Source organism: Chlorocebus sabaeus, chromosome 19 (assembly GCF_047675955.1).
Source record: "Chlorocebus sabaeus isolate Y175 chromosome 19, mChlSab1.0.hap1, whole genome shotgun sequence".
Lineage (NCBI taxonomy): Eukaryota > Metazoa > Chordata > Mammalia > Primates > Cercopithecidae > Chlorocebus > Chlorocebus sabaeus.
In genome coordinates, this window is record NC_132922.1 from 30,448,209 (window position 1) to 30,462,951 (window position 14,743).

The window sequence follows — 14,743 nt, forward strand, 5'->3', positions numbered from 1 at the left end:
TTCAGTGGCGGCCCACCCTCCCCGCCGCACTCATCCCTCTCCACCTCCCCTCCGCCACCTGGCCGGCCTTCGCTTTGCACACGCGCCTTTCGATGTAGCCTCCTAAAGAGGCAGAGGCGCTTTTCCCGCGTGACGCCCCGCGCAGCTTGATGATGACATTTCGGCACCAGGTGGCCGAATAGCGGCTTCCAGCTCCGAGGCGGGCAACACTGTGCGTCCCACAGGTGTGCGGCGGGGGACGCGCGTGAGAGGGTCTTGCGCCCCGGCGGCTTCCCCGAGCCCCTGCCGTGGCCGTCTCCGTTCCTCCGCGAGTCCTGGGACTCGGGCCGGCCCCGGCCACTCTGCCCCGACCGGGCGGGCTTGGGAGGCGAGGGCCGCAGTTGAGTACTCCTGACGGCCCCCTTTGTGCCACCTTCCCGCGCGGCTCCTACACTGTTTCGGTAGGTGCTCCTTGAAGGTTAACATTCGCTGAAGGAATTGAGGGGAGGAGAGCTTCGTGTTGAAGTTGAGCCTCGGGCTCAACAGGTGCTGTGGGAGGATGAGCGGGTGTGGGTCCCAGCTCGACCCTTCACACTGGATGCTTGACTTCTCCAAGCCTCGGTTTCCTCATCTGTGATAGGAAGGTCCCGATTCGCAATTGACAGGACAACTGGGCTGCTGCTGCTGCTCAGGGGAGGTCTTGGCAGTGGCAGGATTTACTTGGAATGATTGGCGTTGCCTGAGGGCTGTCGCTCTCGGAGGAAACTCCAAAACGGGTTCTAAACGGGTTCCGAAGCAGCTCCTGAAGAAAGCGTGTGTTGAAGAGGCGAGATGAAGCGGACGCTTGGTGCATGGCAGCGGGGTGTGATGGCGGGAGCGTGGCCATGGCAGGGTCAGAGAATGGCTGTAGGAGACACCGACCTCTCTTGGAAACTCCCGGGTCTGAATTTCCTCTCGGAAATTTCCCGGAAATTCCTCTGGGCCTCAGTCTTTCAATCGCTGCCTATGAAAGCTTCCTCTGAGCAGAGATGCTCTCACTTCAGAGCAGAGAAAGCTCTGCACTTAAACAGTCTCCGATGTTGTGCTGCTTTGATCATTCTGTAGTGCACAGTGTTTTCTTGACAGAGTGCGTCAGAAGTGTTTTAGGTTTTCCTTAACACTGAACTTGATAAGTAGCTTAAAACCTGAGAGGTGTTCTTATTGCCAAATGGCAGAGATTCCTGTCTCCTCTCACCCCTCCCAAATGTCTATGCAGCCTCCTTACACCCAGCCTCTCTTCCTCCACATAGATTGCCAGGTGCCACCCCTGTGCCTTTACTTGTGCAACGGGCAGAGCTGGGCCATGAAAGCTGTCACTAGCCCACCAGTGGGACTTGGGAGACTTCCTCTCTGCGCAGTCTAGGTCTCAGCATTTTTAATTTTTGACTTGGGTGAGTGGAGAGGTAGGAATCTGGAGAGCTGATCCTAGTTTTCTGATGGTTCATTCATTCAAAGGCTCCCGTGGTGGAGCTTGCACTTCCCCTCCATTCACTATGTAGAGGCCAGATTTACATAGAGTACATCTGGCTTTACTTTTAAGAGGTTTTCTCTTTCTTCTCACTAAACAACATAACCCAGTAATAAGAAGGGGATTTGCCCTCATCTCAGATCTGTGAGGCCGTCTTTGTATTTGAATCTTGGTTCTGCCATTTACTAGCTGGGTGGGGGTAAGTGACTTATTCCCTTTCTGCCTCTCCCTCATCTGTACTGACCTGCACTTTGTTACATCTGTATTTGAAGATGGTTTTTCTATTCTTGTTTGACAAATTTAGCAGCTTAAACCAGTACCCATTGATTCTCTCATAGTTATGTAGTCTGAAGTCCAGGCAGGCCTGGCTGAGCATCACAAGGCTGGAATCAAGGTGTTGGCAGCTTTGCTCTTACCTGGAAGCTCTAGGGAAGAAGCTGCTTCCAGGCTTATTTAGGTTGCTGGCAGAATCCAGTTGCTTGGAGTTGTAGAACTAAGGTCTCTGTTTCCTTGCTGGCTGGGGGCGGCTCTGTAACTTAAGGTCCACTAACTTAGGACTCTAATTGTATCTGCAGAATGCTTTCACAGCAGTACCCAGATGAGTATTTGACTGAAGAACCAGGGGACAGGAATCTTGGGCGGCTATCTTTAGAATTCTGCCTACCACTGAGGATGAAATGAGGAAATATATGGAGAGTCCTTAGAGCTCTCCTGCTCCTTAGAGCAGAGTATGTCCTGGCATACAGCAAGTGCCGTACAAGCATTACCAAGGATCCACCACCACAAACTTGGCTCTGAAGCTGCTCACTGTGGGCTACATGAGAATGGTGTTTCTATAAAACATGAGAACTGCTAGTCAGGCACGGTGACCCATGCCTGCAATCCTAGCACTTTGGGAGGCTGAGGCGGGAGGATTGCTTGAGCCTAGGAGTTCGAGACCAGCCTAGGGACTACAGCAACACCTCATCTCTACACACACACACACATACAATTAGCTGGGCATGGTGGCATGCACTTGTAGTCCCAGCTACTAAGGAGGCTGAGGTGGGAGGATCACTTCAGCCCAGGTTGAGGTTGCAGTGAGCCATGATCATGCCATTGCATTGCAGCTACTTGGGAGGCTGAGGCAGGAAGATCACGTGAGCCCAGGAGTTTGAGGTTGCAGTGAGCTGAGATCATGCCACTGCATTCTAGACTTGGTAACAGAGCAAGACTCTGTCTCTAAAAAAATAAAAAATAAAAAATACATGGGAATTGGCAGTGTAGTGTGTGTGTTGAGTTACACGAATGTTTTCCTGGGCATTGTGAAACTATGTAATATTCTGTTAGGGATAAGTACAGTGGCTTACACCAGTACTCCCAGCACTTTGGGAGACTGAGGTGGGAGGATTGCCTGAGGCCAGAATTCTAAACCAGACTGGACAACATAGTGAGACCCCATCTCTACAAAAACAAGAAAATTTGCCGGGTGTGTTGGTTTATACTTGTAGTCCTAGCTGCTCAGGAGGCTGAGGTGGGAGGATCGCTTGAGCCCAGGAGTCTGAGGTTACAGTGAGCTATGATTGTGCCGCCGCACTCTAGCCTGGGTGACAGAGTGAGACCTTATATCTGAAAAATAAAATTATTCTGTTGTGTTGTAGATGTCGAGATTTCGTCTTTGTTTTTCCACAGTGGCCACTTTTGACTCTCCACTGGAGGCTGCTACAGCATTTCCTCACCTGCAGCAGTCCAGCTTTCTACTGGTAAATATCAGCTGCCCGTGTGAGTGTCAGTGTGGCCATAGTTCTATAGCTGAGGGACTTTACTGTTGTTTCTACTGACTTAAAGCTCTCCAGCAGTGGTATTTTAGGGACATGTGAAGGAAATAACACCAGACTCAGGGTTATACTCCTTCAGCTTGACTTTACCTCCTTATTACTGAAGGACCTTGGATTTACTCAACCTCAAGCTCTGGTTTTCTCATACAAGACTAGTTCATTCAAATGTTATTTTCCTTCCTTCCCAAGGGTATGAGGAGAAAGCGAGAAGGATGTAGCTCAGAATGTTCATGACCTGTAAATCCTTCTGCATACATGAAGCCGTTCTAGTAATCATAACTATCATCAGTGAAAAATGGAGAGGCACTGCTGTGCTGGTGACAGCTAGGTTTGCACTTTAAGTATTAAACATGATGCTGAGAACTGGGTGCAATGACTTGTGCCTGTAGTTCCAGCTACTCGGGGGACTGAGGTAAGGAGAGTCACTTGAGCCCAGGAGTTTGAGACCAGCCTGAGCAACATAGTGAGACTCTGCCTGTACAAAAAAAAAAAAAAAAAGGTCAGGCATGATGGCACACGCCTATAGTCCAAGCTACTTGGGCGGCTGAGACAGGAAGATCACTTGAGCCCTGGAGGTTGAGGTTGCAGTGAGCCACTGCACTTCAGCCTGGACCATAGAGCAATATGCTGACTCAAAACAAAACAATTTTCTCTCTCAGTCTTTCATTTTCCCTTAGTCATCCCTGCCCTGATGTGCCTCTTCCTCTCTCCTAACTGCACTCTGGAAAGCACGGCCATGGTTGCAGAGCTGTGTTTGGTCTGGACCCTGCTCATCTCCCAGATCCCCACACCTGGCACAGTTCATGCTACAGGTAGACAGGCAATCACAGTATGCAGTGAATGCAATCTGGCTTTACTTTTTTTTTTTTTGAGATAGAGTCTCACACTGTCACCCAGGTTGGAGTGCAGTGGCGCAATCTCGGCTCACTGCAACGCCCGCCTCCCAGTTTCAAGCGATCCTCCTGCCTCAGCCTCCCGAGTAGCTAGGATTACAGGCATGCACTGCTACACCCGGCTAATTTTTGTATTTGTTTTAAGTAGAGACGGAGTTTCACCGTGTTGCCCAGGCTAGTCTTGAACTCCTGACTTCAAGTGATCCGCCTGACTCGGCCTCCCAGAGTGCTGGGATTACAGGCGTGAGTCACTGCGCCCGGCCTTGGCTTTACTTTTAAAAGCCTTTCTCTTTTCACTAAACAACTTTACATCATCAAATAACCCATTTATCAATTAGAGGTTTTTGTTTTTGTTTTTTTTTGAGATGGCGTCTCGCTCTGTCGCCCAGGCTGGAGTGCAGTGGTGCCATCTCGGCTCACTGCAAGCTCCGCCTCCCAGGTTCACGCCATTCTCCTGCCTCAACCTCCTGAATAGTTGGGACTACAGGCGCCCACCACCATGCTCAGCTAATTTTTTTGTATTTTTCGTAGAGACTGGGTTTCACCGTATTAGCTAGGATGGTCTCGATTTCCTGACCTTGTGATCCACCCGCCTCAGCCTCCCAAAGGTTTTTTTTTTGAGAAGGAGTCTCACTGTGTTGCCAGGCTGGAATGCAGTGGCGCGATCTCGGCTCACTGCAACCTCCACCTCCCAGGTTCAAGCCATTCTCCTGCCTCAGCCTCCCAAGTAGCTGGGACTACAAAATAAGCCCAGCTTATTTTTGTATTTTTAGTAGAGATGGGGTTTCACCATGTTGGCCAGGATGGTCTTGATCTCCTGACCTTGTGATCCGCCTACCTCGGCCTCCCAAAGTGTTGGGATTACAGGTGTGAGCCACCATGCCGGGCCTACTTAGAGGTTTTTAATTTTATGCAGAAATCAATTTTTTCCTATTGTACCTTTAAAAAAAACTTCCTTGTTGGTGGCAAAGAGTTGTTGCCTGGGTATGAGGGGAGAGTCTGGATAGAGTCTGAAAAGATACAAGAGGGAACTTCCTAGGGGGCAGAAATACTCTATATTGACTGTGGTGCTGGTTACACAGGTGTAGACATTTGTTAAAACTCAAACTGTACACTTAGATCTATGCATTTTACATGTATTTTTAAAAAAATTTAAACAGCTCTCTGTTCCATCGCAGCCCATAGTAAATTGAACTTGGCTGATGAGGGCTCGATCCAGGGTCTGTACTGAGATACATCTAGAGCCCCAGTCACCCTGGGACAGGCCTTGGAGGAGCTGCTCTCCCTTCCCTTCCCCCATCCCTCTGATGAGAGTCACTCACAGGGATGGTGCTAAAAGAGGTGGGGCTGTCTGCTTAAAGTACTGATTTGCTTTCTTTCATCTCTGCACCCTGGAACACATACATCCTGCACAGAAAATGCCATCTCACACTTTGTAGCACATTGTAGTCATGTCCAGTAGGTTCGCCCTAGGCAGAGCACACCCGCTGCTGTGATGAGATACAGGGCGTTTTATTGTTTAATTTTTCCTCAGTAACCAACATGCTCAATTTCTCAGCCAAGGAGAGCTTAGATCAAACCTCAGCATAGGTGCTAATACACTTCACAGTTTAAGACGCAAAGCTCATGTACAAACCTGCACACCATGCACAGGTATCCCAGAACTTAAAATAAAAGTCAAAAGAAAAAAAAATACAGATTTTCTAAAAAGACAATTTGTTTCAAAATTCAAATATGAATCAGCCATATGTCTATTGCCAATAATATTGTCTATGTGTGTATTTGCCTGTATAAATAATACTCTGTGTTTAAAAAAAAAAAAAAAAAGAAGCAACAAAGCTCTTCTGGTGAGTCACTGTCAAACCACCTAGGTGGTCCTAGGGCCGCTGAAGGAGCCTGACCTCTCCCTTGGTCTTGGCAGTACTGCCCTATGAGGCCAAGGCAAGTCTGTGGAGAGGGCGCTGGAAATGGAGGCTTGTAAGTAAAGGCTGCACCATGCCATGGGCCTCTCCAGCTGCACTCGATATGGCCTGCCCTCCTTCCTAACGCAAAGCCAGTCACACTCAACCACACAGGTGTCAATGGTGAGCAAGCTACAAATCTTAAGCACAGCACAGCAGTTATTTAACCCTCCTTGCATTTTTTTTTGAAAAGCCCAGAAGATGCCAAAAGTCAGTTAACATACAGATTTTTAAAAACTACATCTGTAAGAAACTTTTTGTCCCCACGATATTCAGGGTAATCACCAGTCACGAGCTTTTGGTATTTTTTCCCTTTCTTTATTCTGTCTTTCAGATTTTCTCTATCAAGAGGTCTCCAGCCTGGGGCAGTGGCACGTGCCTGTAGTCTCAGCTCCTCAGGAGTCCGAGGCAGGACGATCCCTTCAGTCAAAGAGTTCAAGGCCAGCCTGGCAACATGGTGAGACCCTTTCTCAAAAAATAAAAAAAAGAAAGATAAGAAAAAAGACTTTCCAAATGATACTAATTACCTCATCCCCAAATCAACATACAGGTCCATAAAAAGGTGAAATGGGAGCTGTTAGTGTTTGACGATTTAGGCAAAGTTAACATGAAGTTTCTCTTACCTCACAAAAAGCACCTCTTTTATTTGATTATTTCTAAGTCATCTTGATGAAGCTGCATTTCTTTCACCATTCCTTTAAAGGGTTTAGCTATAAATAAAAAAGTAAAATTAGGCTGGGCATGGTGGCTCACACCTGTAATCCCAGCACTTTGAGAGGCTGAGGTGGCTGGATCACCTGAGGCCAGGAGTTAAAGACCAGCCTGACCAATATGGTGAAACCCCGTCTCTACTAAAAATACAAAAATTAGCTGGGTGTGGTGGCGTGCTCCCAGCCACTCAGGAGGCTGAGACAGGAGAATTGCTTGAACCCGGGAGGTGGAGGTTGCAGTGAGCCGAGATCATGCCACTGCACTCCACCCAGGGCAACAGAGTGAGATTCTGTCTTTAAAAAAAAAAAAAAAAAAAAAAATTGAAATCAACAATTTAGTCTAATCAGTCTTATCAACTATACAAAAATTTGGGGTGTTGTACTAAGTGATACTTCTTTAAAAAGTTTACTTTTAAAAATAATATCTGTAAAGTTTTGGGAAGTGATTAACACGGATGTTTATAATGAACAAATATGGTCATGCACTGGATAACATTGTCTCAGTCATTGATGGACCACATATACAATAGTGGTCTCATAAGATTATAATGCTGTATTTTTACTGTACCTTTTCTATGTTTAGATAAACAAATACTTACCATTGTGCTACAACTGCCTACAGTATTCAGCACAGTCACATGCTGTGCAGATTTGTGGTCTAGGAGCAACAGTCTGTACCATAGAGCCTAGGTGTGCAGTAGGCTTTGCCATCTGGGTTTCTGAAGTACACTCTGTAATGTTTGGACAATGAAAAAATCACGTAACAATGCTTTTCCCAGCAGGTGTCCCCATCGTGAAGCAACACATAACAGTATACTTCAATATGTATTACAGCAAATACCATCACTACAGACATCTGGTCAAAGCCAAGGTTCACCTATTGAGAGAGCAACTGATGGGCATGCTCCAGTGTGCTGCTTAGCGCCAGCTGTAGCCCATGCGCAGGATACGTGTGCATGAGGTGGGTGAGTCATGAGCTCCACCTGTCCACACAGCAGGAGCCACGGGGCAGCTGGGGGGACACAAGACATTCTCCAAGACAATGCTGGTCTTAAAAGTACCAGAGGTTGGCTGGGTGCAGTGGCTCATGCTTGTAATCCCAGCACTTTGAGAGGCCAAGGCGAGTGGATCACTTGAGACCAGGAGTTTGAGACCAGCCTGGCCAACATGATGAGACCCCATCTCTACCAAAAATACAAAAAAATTAGCTGGGTGTGGTGGCACACACCTGTAGTCCCAGCTACTTGAGAGGCTGAGGCAGGAGAATTGCTTGAACCTGGGAGGCGGAGGTTACAGTGAGTCAAGATCACACCATTGCACTCCAATCCAGCCTGGGCAACAAGAGCGAAACTCCATCTCAAAAAAAGTGCCGGAGGTCTCCGTGGACTCTCACAGCAGTCCCGGATAAGCCCTGTGGCATTTGTGACAATAATGTCCTCTGATCAGGCAATTTACACTGCTCTTCCTGTCCACATTGACTCTTTTGAGAGTAATTCTGTTAGTTACATTTTACAGATGAGAAAACTGAGCCAGGTTGCTGTGGACAGTATACCAGGTTGAATACTGTCCCCAACAAAATTCATGTCCACTTGGACTCTGTGACTGACCTTATTTGGAAATAGGGTCTTTACAGGTGTAAGCAAGTTAAGATAAGGGCACAGGCTAGAATAGGGTGGCCCTAACTCCAAGACTGGTGTCCTTCTAAAAAGAGAGAACTTAGGCACAGAGACAGGGGAATAAACAGCCGTGTGGAGATGGAGGCAGAGACTGGAGTAATGCAGCCACACCCCAAGGAGCACCAAGCATCGCTAGCAGCCCCAGAAGCTGAGAGGCATGGAAGGATCCCCTGAGCCTGTGAGGGGGGTGGCCCAGCTGATGCCCTGACTTTGGACTTCTGACCTCCAGAGCTATGAGAGAAAAATCTGTTGTTTAAGCCCCCCAGTTTGTGGCAGTTGGTTACAGCAGCCCTGGGAAGCTCCTAGAGAGAGGTTAGGTCATCTCTTTCCAGAAAGACAGCGAGAGGCAGGGTCAGGACTCGAACCCACGCCATCCAACTCCAGAAGCAGCACTTTCTTGACCGCCGTGCACATGGCATCCATGTGGTCAGTTACTTCTCTTACACCTGTCCATATTTTCACCTTTAAGCCAAAATCCACATTTTATGCTAATTTTAATTCTATCTGCCTTTTTCAAATTCTCCATTACTATGGTTTTGCTAAAGGTTACTGTTGGGGGAAACTGGGCAAAACGTAAAGGGATCTCTCTGTATTATTTCTTACTATTGCATGAGTGTCTTCAATTAGCTTCCAAAAATGTGCCATCTGACATTTCCTGGGCTTCTTTCTCACTGAGTTCCATATCATTAATCTAACAAATTCTTTATTTTTTTTTCCTTAAAATAGTTGCTCAATACCACTAAGGTTTGATCTCCATAAGTAACAATAGAGAGAGGGACAGAAGATTCCTGGGACCTGTCAGGTAGTGAGTTACGGACCGTGGCCCCACCCTCACTGTAAATACCCATTGGTACAGAGATCAGAGAACAGAACAAGCAAGGCCTGAATTATTTAAAAAACAAACAAACAAAAAAACAAAAAATGGCCAGCTAAAGAAAACACTTGAGCTGGAACTTAACAGGTCATCTGTAGCTCATCTTTATTTCTTTTCCTTTCTTTTTTTAAATTTATTTGTGTTTGTTTTTGAGACGGAGTCTCACTCTTTTGCCCAGGCTGTAGTGAGTGCAGTGGCGCAATCTTGGTTCACTGTAACCTCTGCTTCCCAGGTTCAAGTAATTCTCTTGCCTTAGCCTCCCGAGTAGCTGGAACTACAGGTGTGCACCACCATGCCCGGCTAATTTTTGTACTTTTAGTAGAGACAGAGTTTCACCATGTTTGCCAGGCTGGAATTCCTGACCTCAAGAGATCCGCCTGCCTCGGGATTATAGGCGTGAGCCACCTTGCCTGGCCTATGATACCTTTTAATTTAAATGTAGCTTCAAAAGGTAAATAATTGAAGCTTTGTTTTATTTCCCCTTTAAATAACTTGAATTTTTTTCTTTAAAAATTTGTGTATTTGTGGCTGGGCGCAGTGGCTCACGCCTGTAATCCCAGCACTGTGCAGGGGGCTGAGGCGGGCAGATCACAAGGTTGAGAGATTGAGACCATCCTGGCTAACATGGTGAAACCCTGTCTGTACTAAAAATACAAAAATTAGCTGGGCGTGGTGGCCTGCACCTGTAGTCCAGCTACTCAGGAGGCTGAGGCAGGAGTATGGCTTGAACCCGGGAGGCAGAGCTTGCAGTGAGCCGAGATCATGCCACTGCACTCCAGCCTGGCAACAGAGCGAGACTGTCTCAAAAAAAAAAAAAAAAAAAAAAAAAAAAAAAAAGAATTATGTATTTGTATGTCCCCATTGAGTTAAGTGGTAGGATAAATGTATGTTGTTAAAAGCAATTTCTCAGAATTCTATTAAGCAATGAAAGACAAGATCCAGTCATGCAAGTGTTACAAAAAATACTGTGTATAGATTAGTACATCACATAGGGTTTGGTACATATCTAAATTCATGCTTCTATTTCACTGTTATTTGAAACAGTTTTATATCATATTAAACAGGGAAATTACAATTTAATTTCACGGGGGTAGGGGCAATGCATGGAATTTTTTTTTTTTTTTTTGAGACAGAGTCTCGCTCTGTCACCAGGCTGGAGTGCAATGGTGCAATCTCGGCTCACTGCAACCTCCATCTCCCTGGTTCAAGTGATTCTCCTGCCTCAGCCTCCCAAGTAGCTGGGCCTATAGGCGCGTACCACTATGTCTGGCTAAGTTTTGTATTTTTAGTAGAGACGGGGTTTCACCATGATGGCCAGGATGGTCTCGATCTCTTGACCTCATGATCCACCCGCCTCGGCCTCCCAAAGTGTGGGGATTATAGGTGTGAGCCACCACGCCTGGCCCCAAAATTTTAAGTGTTTGTTTCACATTCACTACCTTAAAAAAAAACTAGTTATTTGTCACTGAAAACATTTAAAACGTTGAAATCGCGTTTTCAAGTATATTTGATGCTAATGCTGTCATCACTTGCAGTTTGATTCACTAATAGCACATCTAAGTAGTTTAATAGTTTTGTTATCTGGCTGGGCGCGGTGGCTCACACCTGTAATTCCGGCACTTTGGGAGGCTGAAGTAGGCAGCCTTGAGGCCAGGAGTTCAAGACCAGCCTGGCCAACATGATGGGACCCTGTCTCTACTAAAAATATAAAAATTAGCCTGGCATGGTGGCACATACTTGTAATCCCAGCTACTTGGGAGGCTGAGGCAGGAGAATTACTTGAACCCAGGAGGCAGGGGTTGCAGTCACTGGAGATCACGCGAGACTCTGTCTCAAAAAAAAAAAAAAAAAAAGTTTTATTATCTATTTATCTATTTGGAAAATGTTTTGGAGTTGTGAATTATTTCTCCTCTTTTTCTTCTAGAGTTACACAAATCCAAGCACCTTTGTTGTGGTGTAGAGAAAAGTGTCACAATTTTTGTTTATCTTACCTTCTCAACTCTCTCTGGGGGTACTTTGCAAATAATTGAGTCCAAACAGAGGTACCAAATGACCTATGAACTCTATGCTTAGTAAATATATTAAACCTGAATAACTTAAAATATGCATTTTTTAAATAGAAAATTTGATTTTAATTGAGAATTGTGTCTTTTAGTGTAATTTTCATAGGGACTTCTAATTTTTCTAATGAATGTTGGCTACACTTTTTTTTAATGGAATGAATTTCAAGTCATAATAATCAGAAAAGTTTTAGTTTTGCTTTTACAGTATGGACTGAACTCAGATAATTAAACACTGTTGTGAATCTTAACAAGAGGCTTTTTTTGTGTTAAGATGATATCAGCCTATGTACAGTGAATTGAAGAAGCTTCAGTCTTATCAGAGTTTTTGCACATTTTAGTTCATTAAAGTCTGAATTAACTGTTCCAGATTTTCTTTATCTGTATTTGGAAATATAATTTTGTAAAATCAATGTCTTACCTTTTTGATACAATAGATCATGTCACGTTTTAATAAAACAAGAAGCACTTTTATCTTTCGTTTTTCAGGGAAGGGATGAACATTTAATTGTTTACATTTTGTTATCACTGTTATGCAATGCTTATTTTATGTTGCTTTATAAGTAAGTTTACATGTACCAGAATAAGTATCTGCTCATGTAATCTACCTGTGACTGTTTTACTGTCCCCTCCAGTCACTTCAGAGTATGCTGAAATTGACCAGGCGTGGTGGCTCACACCTGTAATCCCAGCACTTTGGGAGGCTGAGATGGGTGGATCATGAGGTCAGGAGTTCGAGACCAGCCTGACCAACACGGTGAAACCCTGTCTCTACTAAAAATACAAAAATTAGCCAGGCGTGGTGGCATGCGCCTATAATCCCAGTTACTCAAAAGGCTGAGGCAGGAGAATCGCTTGAACCCAGGAGACGGAGGTTGCAGTGAGCCACGATCATGCCGTTGCACTCTAGCCTGGGCAACAGAGCGAGACTCCGTCTCAAAAAAAGAAAAAAAAAAAATTATGCTGAAATTTACCACTATTGGGATGAATGATCACTATTCACCAAGTGTATCTTAACATGCAAATGTTTAAGAAATAAGCATAATAAGGAGATAGCTTGGGTTAATAGGATTCTCATAGTTTTTTTCCCCTATGAAACATAAGTAATGATTTTAGTGTATTTATTATGGAATATACTCATTTAAAAAGGACTTTAAGGCCAGGCGCGGTGGCTCAAGCCTGTAATCCCAGCACTTTGGGAGGCCGAGAGGGGCGGATCACGAGGTCAGGAGATCGAGATCATCCTGGCTAACACGGTGAAACCCCGTCTCTACTAAAAAATACAAAAAAAAAAAAAAAAAAAAAAAAACTAGCCAGGCGAGTTGGCGGGCGCCTGTAGTCCCAGCTACTTCGGAGGCTGAGGCAGAAGAATGGCCAGGAGAATGGCGTAAACCCGGGAGGCGGAGCTTGCAGTGAGCTGAGATCCGGCCACTGAACTCCAGCCCGGGTGACAGAGCGAGATTCCCTCTCTAAAATAAAGTAAAATAAAATAAAATAAAATAAAATAAAATAAAAAGGACTTTAAGAAATTGTACTTTGGGAGGCAGAGGCGGGTGAATCATGAGGTCAGGAGTTCGAGACTAGCCTGGCCAAGATGGTGAAACCCCATCTCTACTAAAAATACAAAAATTAGCCAGGCGCAGTGGTGGGTGCCTGTAATCCCAGCTGCTCTGGAGGCTGAGGCAGGAGAATCGGTTGAACCCGGGAGGCAGAGGTTGCAGTGAACTGAGATCTCGCCACTGCACTCTAGCCTAGCTGACAGAGCAAGACTCCGTCTCAAAAAATTAAAAAAAAGAAGTTGTGGATGTGAATAATACATTCCTCTAATAAAAATTTAAATTGTATAATAGCTTAATAAAGTATTTACATTCATTGATTGATTTTTTTTTTTTTCTTTTTTTTAACGACAGAGTCCTGCTCTGTCACCCAGGCTGGATTTCAATGGCATGCGATCTCCACTTACTGCAACCTCTACCTCCTGGGTTCAAGCAGTCTTCCCACCTCATACTCCCAACTTGCTGGGCCCACAGGCGTGTGGGTTACCATGCTGGGATAATTTTTGTAATTTTCTGTAGAGATATGGTTTCATCATTGTTGCCCAGGCTCTGTGCTCAAGCAATTGGCCTGCGTCAGCCTCCCAAAGTGCTGGGATTACAGGCACGAGCCATTGCGCCTGGCCTCAGTTATCCTTTCTATTACATCCTATGATGTTTTCATAGACTACAAGACATCAATTTCTTTTTTTTTCTTTTCTTTTCTTTTTTTGAGACGGAGTCTCCCTCTGTCGCCCAGGCTGGAGTGCAGTGGCCTGATCTCGGCTCACTGCAAGCTCCGCCTCCCGGGTTCACGCCATTCTCCTGCCTCAGCCTCCCGAGTAGCTGGGACTACAGGCGCCCGCCACCGCGCCCGGCTATATTTTTGTATCTTTTAGTAGAGACGGGGTTTCACCGTGTTAGCCAGGATGGTCTCGATCTCCTGACCTTGTGATCCGCCAGTCTCGGCCTTCCAAAGTGCTGGGATTACAGGCTTGAGCCACCGCGCCCGGCCCAATTTCTTCTTAATAATTGTCAATCTGGCCTGGCACAGTGGCTCATGCCTGTAATCCCAGCACTTTGGGAGGCCAGGACAAGCAGATTACCTGAGGTCAGGGGTTCAAGACCAGCCTGGCCAACGTGGCAAAACCCCCTCTCTAGTAAAAATTAGCCGGGTGTGGTGGTGTGTGCCTGTAATCCCAGCTACTTGGGAGACTGAGGCAGGAGAATCACTTAAACCCAGAAGTCAGAGGTTGCAGTGAGCCAAGATCATGCCACTGCCCTCCAGCCTGGGCAACAGAGTGAGACTGTCTCAAAATAATAATGATGATAATAATAATAATAATAATAATCTGGTTAAAGAGGTAACAATGATCTATCTATTAATGCTTTGGGAAAACAAGTTGGGTTGCCTTTGAAGGCCAGGGTTCTTAGTTCATTCAAAAATACTTATTTAATTTACAGCATGTGCCAAGCATTTTTAGCTTCCCAGTATACAGCTGTGAACCAATCAGATAAGGCCCTAACCATTTTCAGCCTTCTGTCTAGTTGGGGTGGGATGGGGGCTTAATTAAGATAGAGATATAGAAAAATGTGCATCTAAATAATGTAAGTATGGAGTTGAGAGGAAGCAACTAACAATGTTAGAGATCTTAGAAGTCATATTTTGCAGTCTTGTGACCTATATTTGACTTTTAAGTTTGGGTAATATTAATAGTTGCAGATAGCATAAAA